At 41.5% G+C, this 13,106-nt stretch overlaps 1 protein-coding gene across 2 annotated transcripts in view; it reads left to right on the forward strand.

Annotated features, from left to right (window-relative positions):
* Nucleotides 1-6,859: 6,859 nt before the first annotated feature.
* AP2B1 (adaptor related protein complex 2 subunit beta 1) overlaps nucleotides 6,860-13,106 on the forward strand; it is a 129,130-nt gene continuing 122,883 nt past the window's right edge. For both annotated transcript variants that reach the window (XM_032319599.1, XM_032319600.1), the window contains exon 1: nucleotides 6,860-7,013. The gene's annotated coding sequence lies outside the window, so the exon portion shown is untranslated. The remainder of the gene's footprint in view (nucleotides 7,014-13,106) is intronic.

Here is a 13,106-nt window from a genome sequence, read left to right on the forward strand (position 1 = left end):
ATTTATTTATTTTTGAAGCTGATTTTGTTTCGCATTCTCCGTGGGAAACCACAGCTCTGAATCTCCCTCTGCAGAGGTCTTTTCCGCAAGATGTTCGGGGCGCTGCGGGGACACCTGGCGCCGGGAGCCAAGAGTTCGGGCCTGCTGCTGAGGACTCTGTTCCCTTGGGCGATTTGGTTAGGGGTGGGGGAACAAAAGGGAGTATGGACGTACGGAAGGTCTCTGTGCGCGCGGCGGGGGCGGTAGGTAATTTATATTCTGCCCCCTTCCGGGAAGGATTTGGAGCGACGCAGCTGGCGATAGAAGGCTTTAGCTTTGTTGCTAGTTATGAAAAAGATGATAGGATGAAAAAGGCTCCTGCAGTCGGTTGGAACTGGGAACTCTTACTTTCCATTCCAGCTGGTAGATTAACAGTCTCCTAGGTGTAGTTGTGTTCAAGCGTAACTAGGCACTTGCACACTCGATGAAAATGGTTCCTGCTGCCGTACACGTTTGGATGTGTCACAGGGGGATGAATACGTGTTAAGACGGAGGGATCCTGGTGTGTTCTAGCTAGAATGAACTGGGGACGCTTGGCAGATGGTACTTTTCACTGTTTGTATTGCAGAATTAACGTAATTTACCTTAGGGTTTGCAAAATGCTTTTACATCGTGTGCAACTTTGCTTCGTTTGAGTTGCGTATACGGGTTTATTGAGTTTCAGTGAGTTAAAGTTCAACCATTCCTCTTTCTCTCCAGCCCCTCCCCACTTCTATGCTAAGTGGTTAGGAATAGAAGGTATTCACGGCCTAACAGGAACTTACGGCGTAAAGACCATTGGTTTGCATAATGAGAACCCTCAAAAAGAAGGTTTGGGTTTAATTGTTTCAATAAAGTCTTGCAAGTTAATCTTACAGTTCTAAACGTGTTTTTTACTCTACCAAATAACCTGCCAGCGACAATCACGTTGATGGAAGACTTTTGCCTTACAGAAATTCAAGGACTAGAGATACTGTATCTGTATAAAGCACCTGACAAGTATTAGGTGTTCTAACAATAGCTTTTTTTTAAAGGACTAACTTACCCAATTTATTTCTGTTATGTTTTTCTAGGGGCGCGAGTAGTAAACGATAAACGTCATCTAATGAGCTTCTTTCATTAACAATAAAAATTCCAAGTGATAAGAAGGCATTATGTCAAAGTTTAGCTGGCAGAATTTTTCTTTCTCAAGTGAACATAAAATAAAGGTGCATCTTGAAAATCAGTGATGTTTTAGAGTCCATGGAATACACCAGATTTTGAAGTGCATTTTCCAGCCAATGTGGCTGGACATTTCAGACAGAAAGCAGCGCCATAAAGAGGGACAGATAGGGAAAGGACACAGTGAAGTTCTACTTCAAAGAACTTCACACAGGTCAGTGTGGCAGAGGGGCTGGGAGTGGCACAACCAAGGTAGGAAAGGAGAGGTGGGGCTGACACCAGACTAAGTTCCCCCATCACTGGAGACCTCAAGCATTGGCAGACTGACCATGCTAAGGATGAAGAGGAAGATTCAGGCAACGCAGAGTCATAAAATATGAGGCCAGACTTCAGTTTTCACTACGTAAGTTCGATTCTGGTTCAGCCCCCACTTACTGTGGCTGATACCTCAGGCACTGACATAACCTCTCTGGGTCTCAATCTCCTCTATAAAGTGGAAATCATAATGTACCCATAATGTATCATAGGGTTGTGAGGATTTTTTAAATTAACATATAATGTATTATTAGTTTCAGGGTTACAAATAGTAGCTACTACAAAAGAACGAAGTTGAGACTTAGCATCAACTACAAGTGGGAAATTAAACGTTTTTATCAATTAGGGTTCTTTGTTTACAAGCAGAAGAAGCAAGCTAATATTTTTAAAATGTTTGGGAATGTATGGAGTAGTTAACAAAATGAGGAAAGCCATCACTAAAAAGGACAGGAACTACAGTTGTATTGGATGTCTCCAGCAAGAATTAGTAGTCTCACCCAAGCAGTGTTGTTGCATGAAAAAGCTTCAACAACTTTCTGTCACTGTACTTATGATTCAAATGGCTATTGCCCTACCTTGGTTCAGATTTCCTCTCCACTCTGTTTCACTCTTAGAAGAGAGCAAGACTGGAGTTCCTGCTGGCTCAGCCAGTTAGGTGTCTGATTCTTGGTTTCAGCTCAGGTCATGATCTCAGGGTTGTAAGATTGGTTGGTACCCAGTTCCGTGCTCATTGTAGAGTCTGCGTAAGATTCTCTGCCTCCCCACCCCTGCCCCGCACACTTGCTCACTCTCTCTAAAGTAAACAAATCTTAGGGCAGGGGGAAAAGGCAAGACATCTTGATTAATAGTCTTTTGAGGATGACCCAAAAGTAAATTGAAATTATTACAAGAGAAAAAAGAGAAGCAGTAAAAAAATAACCAATGCCAATTAAAAAAAATATATATTTCATTTATTTTAGAGAGTGTGCGAGCTGGGGGTGGGGGAGGGAAAAAGAATCGCAAGCCGACTTCTCACTGAGCACAGAGCCCCATGTGGGGCTGCATCTTACCACCCCTAGATCGTGACCTGAGCTAAAATCAAGAGTTGAATACTTACTTAACTGACAGCCACCCAGGTGCCCCCAATTAATACCAATTATTGCAGCCAACAAATAATAACCACCTCAGCATAGATCACACTCTCAGGTTTATGTTTTAATAGATAAGACACATAAAAAGTATACTTAAGTATTAAGAGGTATTATATATATTTTATATATAGATTTTTATTATATAATAAAATAATAGTATATATATTTATACATATATTAAGAGGTATTATATATATATATATATATATATATATATATATATAAAGCAGTATTAAGAGCCATCGGATAGGTTAGTCTGATGTGAGTTTAGAGGAAGAGATAACTATCAGCTGGGAGAAATAAGGCACTACAAGCTAGCTTAAATAGAAGCCCTATGTTGGCCTATGTAACCAAAGCGAAAAACATTTCTATCCTTATATTTTATTTCAGCTTCTCTTTGCCAGTTGCTTTCTAATACAGTGATGTAACCTGGTACCTTCTGTACCTTGTACCATAACAGATACCACTGAGAAAATTCTGTAAATTAGGTGGATCTCAAAAAATGAGTACATTTGGGGCAAGTTATGGTAGTGGTAGGGCTTTCCAGGCTAAGGGAGCAGTAGGGACTATGTAGGTGGAACGAATTGTTTAGTTTAACTGTAGAGCTACAGAAAGGAATAACAGAGTATGTTGAGCATACACTTAGGTGGATTATGGAAGGTCTTAAATGGTACTTTTAGTTCTTTGCCTGTGGATATTCATTTGTTTAATAAATACCGAGTAATGTGTCAGGCATTATGCTAGGTGCTGGGTATGAAATAGTAAAAACAGATATGGAATTTATACTCTAGTTGAAAAGGGAAATAATAAGTAAATAAACACACATAATTTATAAATGGAATAAGTGCTGGGATGGTGTGGCAGTGTGGGCTAGGAGGGCAGAACCTTTTAGATTGGGGAAACAGTGCTTTTCGGAGACTACAATTAGACCAAATTATGAGCCAACCATGGGGATGGGTTGTTGATTATGAGTCAGGAGGGGCGGTATTTGTGAAGACCCTAGGATGGGAAAGAGTGTGACATATGTGAGGGCTGTGATAGCAAAAGAGGAAATGCAGAGTAACTGAACGGCATAAAATGTTAGAGGTAGGGGGGCGCCTGGGTGGCTCAGTGGGTTGGGCCTCTGCCTTCGGCTCAGGTCATGATCCCAGGGGCCTGGGATCGAGTCCCGCATGGGGCTCTCTGCTCAGCAGGGAGCCTGCTTCTCCTCGTCTGTCTCTCTGCCTATTTGTGATCTCTCTCTCTGTCAAATAAATAAATAAAATCTTCTGAAAAAAAAAAAAAATGTTAGAGGTAGGGGTCAAACCGTGCAAGGACTCTGGCCATGGGAAGGAGACTAGATTTTAATTCAAGTGCAATGGGAATTCCTTGAAGGATTTATACACCAGAATCATGATGAGGTTTGTATTTTTAAGATGATCCTGTAATGTTTATGTGGTTATGTTTACGTTGTGAAAATTCTTCCGAAGTTTCCATATATTATGTGTGCACTTCTTAAAAATGTTTGTTACACACTTGAGAATAAGTTAAGTAACTTGGCTGCTGTATGGATAATGGTTGGGAGGAAAGTAGAGGTTTCTGGTAGCCCAGGCACTAGGTGGTGGTTTAGATTAATGAGGTGAAATAAAGGGGATTGGATGAATTAAAGGTTTATTTTGAGGGGCACCTGGGTGGCTCGGTTAAGCCACTGCCTTCGGCTTAGGTCATGGTCCCGGGGTCCTGGAATCAAGTCCCTCATCGGGCTCCTTGCTCAGTGGGGAGCCTGCTTCTCTCTCTGCCTCTGCCTGCAGCTCTACCTGCTTGTGTTCTCTCTCTCTCTGTCTGGCAAATAAATAAATAAATAAATAAATAAAATCTTTTAAAAAAAGAAAAGGTTTATTTTGAAGGTGGATTGACAGCTCGGAGATGGTTTGGATGTGACCATTAAGGGAGAGAGAAATCAAGAATGACTCTCCAGGTTTCTGGCTTGATCAATTTAGTGTAATTTATTGAGATAATCACAACTGTAGCAAATGCTGCATAGTCATACTGTGTGCAGTCGTAGTTCTAAGTGCTTTACATATATCAATTCCCTTTGTCCTTATAATAATAATATGATAGAATATTACTATTTCCCCTATTTTACAGATGAGAAAACTAAAGAGCATAGAGATGGGGGAAACTGAGGGAAGGGTAGGTTTGGATTTACTAGGCATTGAGGATCTGCTAAAAGTTTTTGAATAGGAGAAGGACATGAATCAAAGTCCTTTAATAAATATTTTTCTGGTGGGATCTTCTTTACAAAATCCTCCTCTGATTTCTGGGAGTTTTAACTGGAACCAGGTTTTTCAGCACCCTCCTCCCTCATCTCATGATTTATTTAATTTGGGTGGGCCATAATAAATACAGATTTTTCCATCAGTGTGGTTAGCATTTGGTGGTGAAGTTAGGAATAAGTCAAGGTTAGAAATAGAGCTTTAGGAGTCTTATGGGTAGGAACAATCATTGAACTCATGGTTCATGATAGTATAGTATAAAGAAAAGTAGTATAGTGTAAAGAAAGTATAGTATAAAGAAAATATATGACTTTAAAAACTTAAAAAAAACTTAAAAAAAAATCTTTGCTATTTTCTCTCCTAAATATCCTATATACTCTTTGCCCCCATATTTTTAAAAGATTTTTTATTTATTTGTTTGTTTGACAGAGAGCGAGCACAAGCACAGGGAGTGGCAGGCAGAGGGCAAAGCAGGGAGAAGCAGGTTTCCAGTTGAGCGGAGGGCTGGAAGTGGGACTTGATCCCAAGACTCTGGGACCATGACCTGAGCCAAAGGCAGAAGCTTAACTGACTGAGCCATCCAAGTGTCCTACAGCTAGAAGTTACAACTCCTGTTTTCATGTCCTTGCCTCCTATTCATCCTCACACTTCTGCAGCATGGCTTTTGCCTTCATATCTTTACTGATGGTTGCAGCGATGACATCAAAGACTATTTATTTATTTATTTACTTATTTATTCAGAGGGAGGGGGGCTGAGGCAGGAGGGAGGGCAAAGAGAATATTAGGCAGACTCCATGCCCCGTGCAGAGCCATGTGGGGCTCAATCTCAACCTTGCTATCATGACCAGGGCTGCAATCAAGAGTTGGTTGCTTAACTGTCTGAGCCACCCAGGCACCATGATATCAAATACCTTTATGTTGCTAAATCCTTGGACACTTGAGCCCTTCCTCCTCTTCTCTATAGCAACTGATATTGTTGACCACTCAATACATTTATGCATTCAACAAATTTTGGGGAGGGGGGCTAGGTCTCAGATAGAGGAGTGAACAGACTGGTATAGTTCCTGCTTTCATAGAACTCTTAAAAACATGCTGAAACATTATAACCATCTGCTTTTCCTTCTTTCTTTCTACTTTGCAGTCCGCTTTGCATTTTGGTTTCCTCAACTTCTGCCCCAGGCTCTCTCGCTCTCCACATTTTTTTTTTTTAAATTAAAATCTTACTTTTAGAGCAGTTCTAGGTTCACAGCACAAGTGAGGGAGAGGTACAGAGATTTCTAGGTCTTGGTTTCCAAATGTAATTTATTTTTTTGTAAGCCCTCCTATAAGCCAGATGCGTTACCTACATTATCCCATTTAAACTTCACAAGCCAGAGAGATGATTGGATTCATTTCGCAGTTAAGACTAAGATTAAAGAGGGCGCCTGGGTGGCTCAGTGGGTTAAAGCCTCTGCCTTCGGCTCCGGTCATGATCCCAAGGTCCAAGGATTGAGCCCCGCATTGGGCTCTCTGCTCAGCGGGGAGCCTGCTTCCCTCTCTCTCTCTCTGCCTGCCTCTCTGCCTGCTTGTGATCTCTGTCTGTCAAATAAATAAATAAAATCTTAAAAAAAAAAAAGACTAAGATTAAGGACATGTTAAGTGATTTCCCAGTCACATTCTCACCATTGTCCACAGTCCTGAGCTGGCCTGCGAAATCAGCTGAGCCTTAAAATTTTTTTTTTAATAAAAGAAACGATATTTCAATCCCTTGCATGTGAGAGGTTTTAGAGAACTCCTGTGCGAGGAAACAAATCCAGGGAACGTCAGTTTGTTTAATATAGTCCTCGCATAGCCCCCGAACTTCCTCTTGGGTCCAGTCTCCAGTTTCCGCTCAAAAACAAAAAACAAAAAAGACCGGTCCGTTTCCAAGGGGACAGAGATCGCCGCCTTTCTGGTTCTCCCGCGCGCGGGGATGACGGTAAACGTCGAGGTTCTCTGACGTCAGAGTTTCCTGTCCACCATTTTTGTCCCTGGCAAAGTGGGTTTTGCGCAGTGGCTTAGACCTGGAGAAGGAGTCGTGACGTGCAGGAAACCATTACAACACCGCTCGGGCCGTGCTCTCTGGCTGCTGCCGCCACCCCCGCCCTCGCCTCCGGTGAGTTCAAGGCGGCTAACTTCGGGGTGTGTCCCTCATTGATGGCAGGGGGACCCCAGGTTGAGTTGGAGGCTGGTGGGGTGGGCGGGAGAAGAAATCCTAGGAGCGTGACCGTTGAGGATGAAGTGAGCCGTCGGGTGTGACCGTTGTGAGGAAGAGGGTTGGAGAGAGGGACTCCACGACTCCGGCCTGACGAGGGAATTCTTGGGTGTGGCAGCTGGGAATTGGTGGGGCGGAGGGCACGGGATGGGGGATATGTTCGAGGTCGGGGGTTGGGGCCAGAGGCCAGGGGTGTGGCCGGTATAGGCTGGAGGCGGCACGGGAGAACCTTCCTTCTGCCCCGCTTGGCGTCGTTCATTCGGAGGCTGGGACTTGACCAGCTAAGTAGAGGGCGAAAGGGATTCCCCCACAGGTTTGTCCATTGGCGGGCAGCACTCTCCTGTCTCCGGTAATTGGAGGTGAAACGACTCCTCTCTCCCATCTGGTAATGGAGGAATATATCCCAAGAATCTTGACCACCTGGGCCTGAAGAGGAATTCCTGACACTTGGGGGAAGGGAAGAGAAACCTTCAGACCCGATGTGAGAGAGGGGGAAGCAAATAGGGGTAAATCAGCCCCGAATTTTTTCTTTCTGGGTTTAGCAGGAATGATCTCGTTTGGGAAAGGCTGTAGACTAAGCCAGAGGCAAAGAAACTGGAATGTGTTGTTATTTCCATATTCTTTGCATCCAAAGGATTAATTTAAGCTGTTTCTTTTCAGAGCAGTCTTCTACCTGGGGGGGAGGCTTTTATTGAACTTACCTGGCTATTTCATTATGAAGCAGTGTGCATAAAGTGTGGATACTTCATTAAACTTTGATTTTTAAAAGAAATAGGTGTTTTAAATGCCAGATGCTGTTACGATAATCATTGAGGTTAAAAAGAAAAAGTAAAGAAAGCACAGTAAGTTTCGAAAAGGCGGAATGACCCAGAAAGTGGTCTGAATGAGGGACAATTTAAATGATTAATTAAGTTTCTGGTATGCCTGTATTGCTTAGCCTCAGGGTACACTTACAAAGTAATAACGGAAAGCAGATGGAGGAGATGCAACTGTACAAGAAAGCGTGTAACACATTCCAGTGATGACTAAGCGTGGTGGTAAGGTGAGAACTGTTTGCAGGTACCTTAACAGTTTAAACTCCCGAGGAAGCAGAAAGGATAGTGTGTTCTGCAAACAGCCTCAATGAAAGTTGAGTGGTAAAATTAACACAGAGTTAACATTTTGTGAGTTGAGACTCAAGAGAGTTCAGTTCATCTTCCCCCACCTTAAACATCCATATTTAAAAATATTACATTTTATGTACGGGTTTGACCCAAGCTGAGCAAGCAGTGAATTAGATACGATACCTTCTTCTTTCTTCCTTCTTTACTTCTAGGCTTCAGTTTTCCAGAGTTTTGCTGTTTCAGTTAATAATTGGATGGAAGAGGGTGTCTGGGTGGCTCATTCGTTAAGCCTCTGCTTTTGTCATAGGTCATCATCCCGGCGTTCTGGAGTTGAGCCTGCATTGGGTTCTCTGCTCAGCAAGAAGCCTGCTTCTCCCTCTCCCACTCCCTATACTTGTGTTCCGTCTCTTGCTGTCTCTCTCTGTGTCAAATAGATAAATATAATCTTAAAAAGAAAAAAAAATTGGATCTAAGGGGCACCTGGGTGGCTCAGTCCGTTAAGCATCTGCCTTTGGCTCAGGTCATAATCCCAGGTCCTGGAATGGAGCCCTTCATTGGGCTCCCTGCTCAGAGAGGAGTCTGTTTCTCCCCATGCCTCTCCCCTTGCTTGTGCTTTATCTCTCAAATGAATACATAAAATCTTTAAAAAAAAAAAAAATTGGGTGTAAAACTTGAGGCACCTAGGTGGCTCAGTGTGTTGGGTATCTGACTTGGGCTCAGGTCATGGTCTCAGGGTCCTGGGATTCGTGTCTGGCTCCATGCTCAGTGAGGAGCTTGTTTGTCCTTCTACCCCTTTCCCTGCTCATTTTCTCTCTTTAATAAAATTTTTAAAAATTGGATGTAAAATTTTTGAAGTTCTTTCTTACTGTATAATAATAAATTACTTTGTAGTCTGACATAGTTAAATAGAAATCACGGGTGTGGAGGTGCCTGGGTGGCTCAATTATTTGAGCCTCCAGCTCTTAATTTGTGCCCGGATCATGATCTCAGGGTCATGGGATTGAACCCTCATGTCAGGCTCTGAGCTCAGCGCAGTGTCTGCTTGTCCCTCTCCCTTTGCTCCTCCCTGCCACAAACTCCCTCTAAAATACATAAATAAAAGCTTAAAAAAAAAACAATCGCAAGCGTGTTTGTTATAATTAGGAGCCTTGTGATTTCTTATGAGCTAAATGATAATGGAAGACACTATTATCTTTGCATTGAAATATCTATTGAAATATTTGAGGGGCACCTGGGTGGTTCAGTTGGTTTAGCATCTGCCTTTGGCTCAGGTCATCATGTTAGGGTCCTGGAATTGAGCCTCACGTGGGGCTCTCTCTTCAGCCAAGAGCCTGTGTGCTCTCTGTGTCAAATAAATAAAATCTTGAAAAAAGAAGTTTGAAATCTCAGTGCTTCTCACCCCTGTAACGAAAGATGTCTTAAATGGCCTTTCTGCCCTATAATTGGGTTAGCTCCGGCCAGTTTTTTTGCTACAGGCTCCAGACTGTGTAAAGCCAACTATGTGTGAGAAGAAGGGATTTAGTGGCCTCACCAAGTCTAATTTAGCTGCCATTTCCCAGAGAGCCATTTGACGTTGAGACCCTATTTTTTTCTGGCCTTATTTTCTTTAGGGGCACTGTAAGGAGGGGGAATAGAAGAGAAGGGTCTTTCACAAGCTGTATTTGGTAGAAGCTAGGTTATGTTAAATCCAGATATATCATCCCATGTAGGGAGGGAGGCTTTTTCTGAAAATGCAGGCATCAGACGCTGGGCTAGCGGGGCTAGGACAAGAGTGAGTGTGTGCTTTCCCTGTGGTCGCCATTGTTTAGCAGTATCCCAAGGCCATACCGCAGGTCCTAGAACAGTCAGTGACTTGTCTCGTTTATCTGGTGGGAAGGTGGTGTGAATTCAGACTCCATGATGGCTTTACTTTTTCCTGGGGTTTCCTCTAGGAGAAAAAAGAAACATTTTTTTTTTTCCAGGAAGAGCTTGATTTTTGAGGCTCTTCAGCAAATATTTTACTTCTTTTTTTTTTTTTTCAGCTCTATCTTAGCTACTTTTCCTTTGGTTTCTAATGCAGGCTGCAGTTTTCACCATCCTGTATTTTTGAGAACCTGGTTATGTTCATCTTTGGCATGTGATTATCTCATTTAAAAAGTATGTAATTTTAAAAAAAGATTTATTATTTGAGAAAGAAGGATGGAGAGGGAGAAGCAGGCTCCTGCCTGATGCAGGGCCCTGGAATCATGACCTGAGCGGAAGGCAGATGCTTAACCCACTGAGCCCCATATGCCCCATATATAGTTTTTTGAAGTGTAATTCACATAACATAAAATTAATCATTTTAAAGTGAACAGTTGAGTGACATTTAGTACATTCTTAGTGCTGTGCAACCACCACCTCTTCCCGCTTGTCTTTGTTTAGACTACTTTAATTTTTCTTGGAGTTTTCTTTTGGCTTAAGGCAGGTAGGTTTCCCTGTCAATAGGGGTCAGGGATGCTTCATTTACTATTGTTTACAGCAGTGGAAGCTAAGAGTGATCGGTTTCTCCCTTTCTTTAAGAGCAGGGATTCTTATTTTAGGAGCTAAGATGACTTGTCTCTCTTCCCTGAAATTTTGTGGGTGGGTACATTGTTCCTTAGTTAGGAACACAGTGCTCCCAGTGAATAGGACAGAAATATATTCCTTGACAATGAAATTTAAGGGAGGTAGTGAAATGTGTGGGTCACTACTAAAGGCAGATTTTTTTTTTCTAAATGGTGCCAGCAGAGCTTTAAGATTTTATTTATTTATTTGACAGACAGAGATCACAAGTAGGCAGAGAGGCAGGCAGAGAGAGAGGGGAAGCAGGCTCCCTGCTGAGCAGAGAGCCCAATGTGGGGCTCCATCCCAGGACCCTGGGATCATGACCCGAGCCCAAGGCAGAGACTTTAACCTTAACACTGAGCCACCCAGGTGCCCTGTAAAGGCAGAATTTAAGACTAGGTTAACTTCATCATTAACAGACTGTGGTTAAAATTCTTGTTAAGAATTTAATATGTGCATATGTTTATGAGATCTTTAGAAAACAGAACAATTTTTGTGCCTTTTTTCAAAGAAACAGTGAAAAATAACATCCAGATTGTGTGTGTATGTATGTAATTATTTATTTTTAAAGATTTTTATTTATTTGGCAGAGAGAGACAGCCAGAGAGGGAACACAGGCGGGGGGAGTGGGAGAGGGAGAAGCAAGCTTCCCACAGAGCAGGAAGCCCAACGTGGGGCTCCATCCCAGGATCGTGACCTGAGCCAAAGACAGAGTCTTAACGATTGAGCCACCTAGGCACCCCCAGATTATGTTTTTAAATCCTAAGTAAGTTTTAAGTTTTGAGGATTCTTTTGGACTTAAGATGGCATAATAACATCCTAGACAGACCATATTGGCCTTGAGCTCTGGCTCTCAGGTTCTAGAAATCATTTCTGTATAGCGGTTTCTCTCTTTGTATGTGTAAGTTCTTACATAATAACTTCAGATTTATTTCAGATCTTATACATGAAGGACTCCTTTCTTCAATTTGCCCATTTCACATTTAGTGTACATGGTGAATGGATTAAATAATTATAACATTCTTTGAATTTTTGCTAGGAAGGCGTTATGAAAATATTGTAAAAAGCAAGCCTCTGTCACAGGTTAATTTTTAATTATATCAAAATGGGAATTTCTGTATTCTATAATATTTGTGAGTTCTAGCTCACATAGAAGGTAATTCAGGGAAATTCTGGTACAACCTAAAGCACTCTTGCATAAGGATCAGGACTGTAAATAGAAGCTACTTGGAAAGAGCTCAGCTGAGTTTAATTTCCCTTAGGCTATCCAAGTAGCACAATGTAGAGATCAGATTTGAGCCAGGCTTTTTTCATTATTTCATGTTTATTTGGCTCTTTTTTTATTTTCCTTAATTACATTGATTTGTTTATTGCTTGGGTCTTTTCTCTCTGATCCATATTTACTGTTGTTTGCCAAATGTGGTATCACTCATGTTGTTTTGGCTTGACAATAATGAGCAGGTGCCAGGCATCAGTCCTAAATTTGGTAATAAGCATTGTTAATGAGGATGGTAAGGAAGAAGATACACATTTTTGAGTGTGGAAGGAATATTACTACATGGAAATTTAAATAAAGTTAAAGATATCAACTACCTAGGACAAAGTCTTAAAAGTTTCTTAAATCAGAAAACATTGTCTCATTATTAGGGGGAGAAATGTGGCCAGTCCATGCCCTTTTGTTTCACTAGTAGAACCATGTGTCAGTTGGATTAATTTTCCATTTAACTTGAAGCATTAACTTGAGGCTGGGATCCATGATCTTTTGAGTTTTAACACCTTCTGATTCTTTTTTGTATGCAATGTGACTGAATAAATATCTTCTCTCTCTCTCTCTTTTTTTTTTTTTTGCCTTGTTTTTAGCTGTAAAGTGATATTATTTATTATTTGGGAATACTTTTGGGCTAAGTATAGATAGTTGGAAATATGAAAACTATAATTAAGAAATCCACGTGTGAGGCATATTTGCCTCTAGAGATTTGTTGTGAAAGAATATTGTCCTATTAATGTAGGCTTTTTATTCTGAGATTCCTTTTTTCAAGAGATTCATGTAATGGTGAATAGGTTGGCACAGTTTTCTCTTTCAACCTTACTATTGCTTCAGGATATGTGCTTTGGAATGACTCCATCTTGAGGTAGGGAGTAAATAAGATTTTCCTTAATGGAAAGTAATGGGGAGATCTTTCAAAACAAACTTTTTCTTATCTTAATATTTGAGTGCCTAATTGAAGATGTATTTGCAGAAAGGTCTAGCTTTAGGTCTTGGAGGCTTGGAGGAGATAATTATGCATAAAATCACAAGGCCATAATAGATTATCAATTCATGCCA

The sequence above is a fragment of the Mustela erminea genome, chromosome 18, assembly GCF_009829155.1.
Source record: "Mustela erminea isolate mMusErm1 chromosome 18, mMusErm1.Pri, whole genome shotgun sequence".
Classification (NCBI taxonomy): Eukaryota; Metazoa; Chordata; class Mammalia; order Carnivora; family Mustelidae; genus Mustela; species Mustela erminea.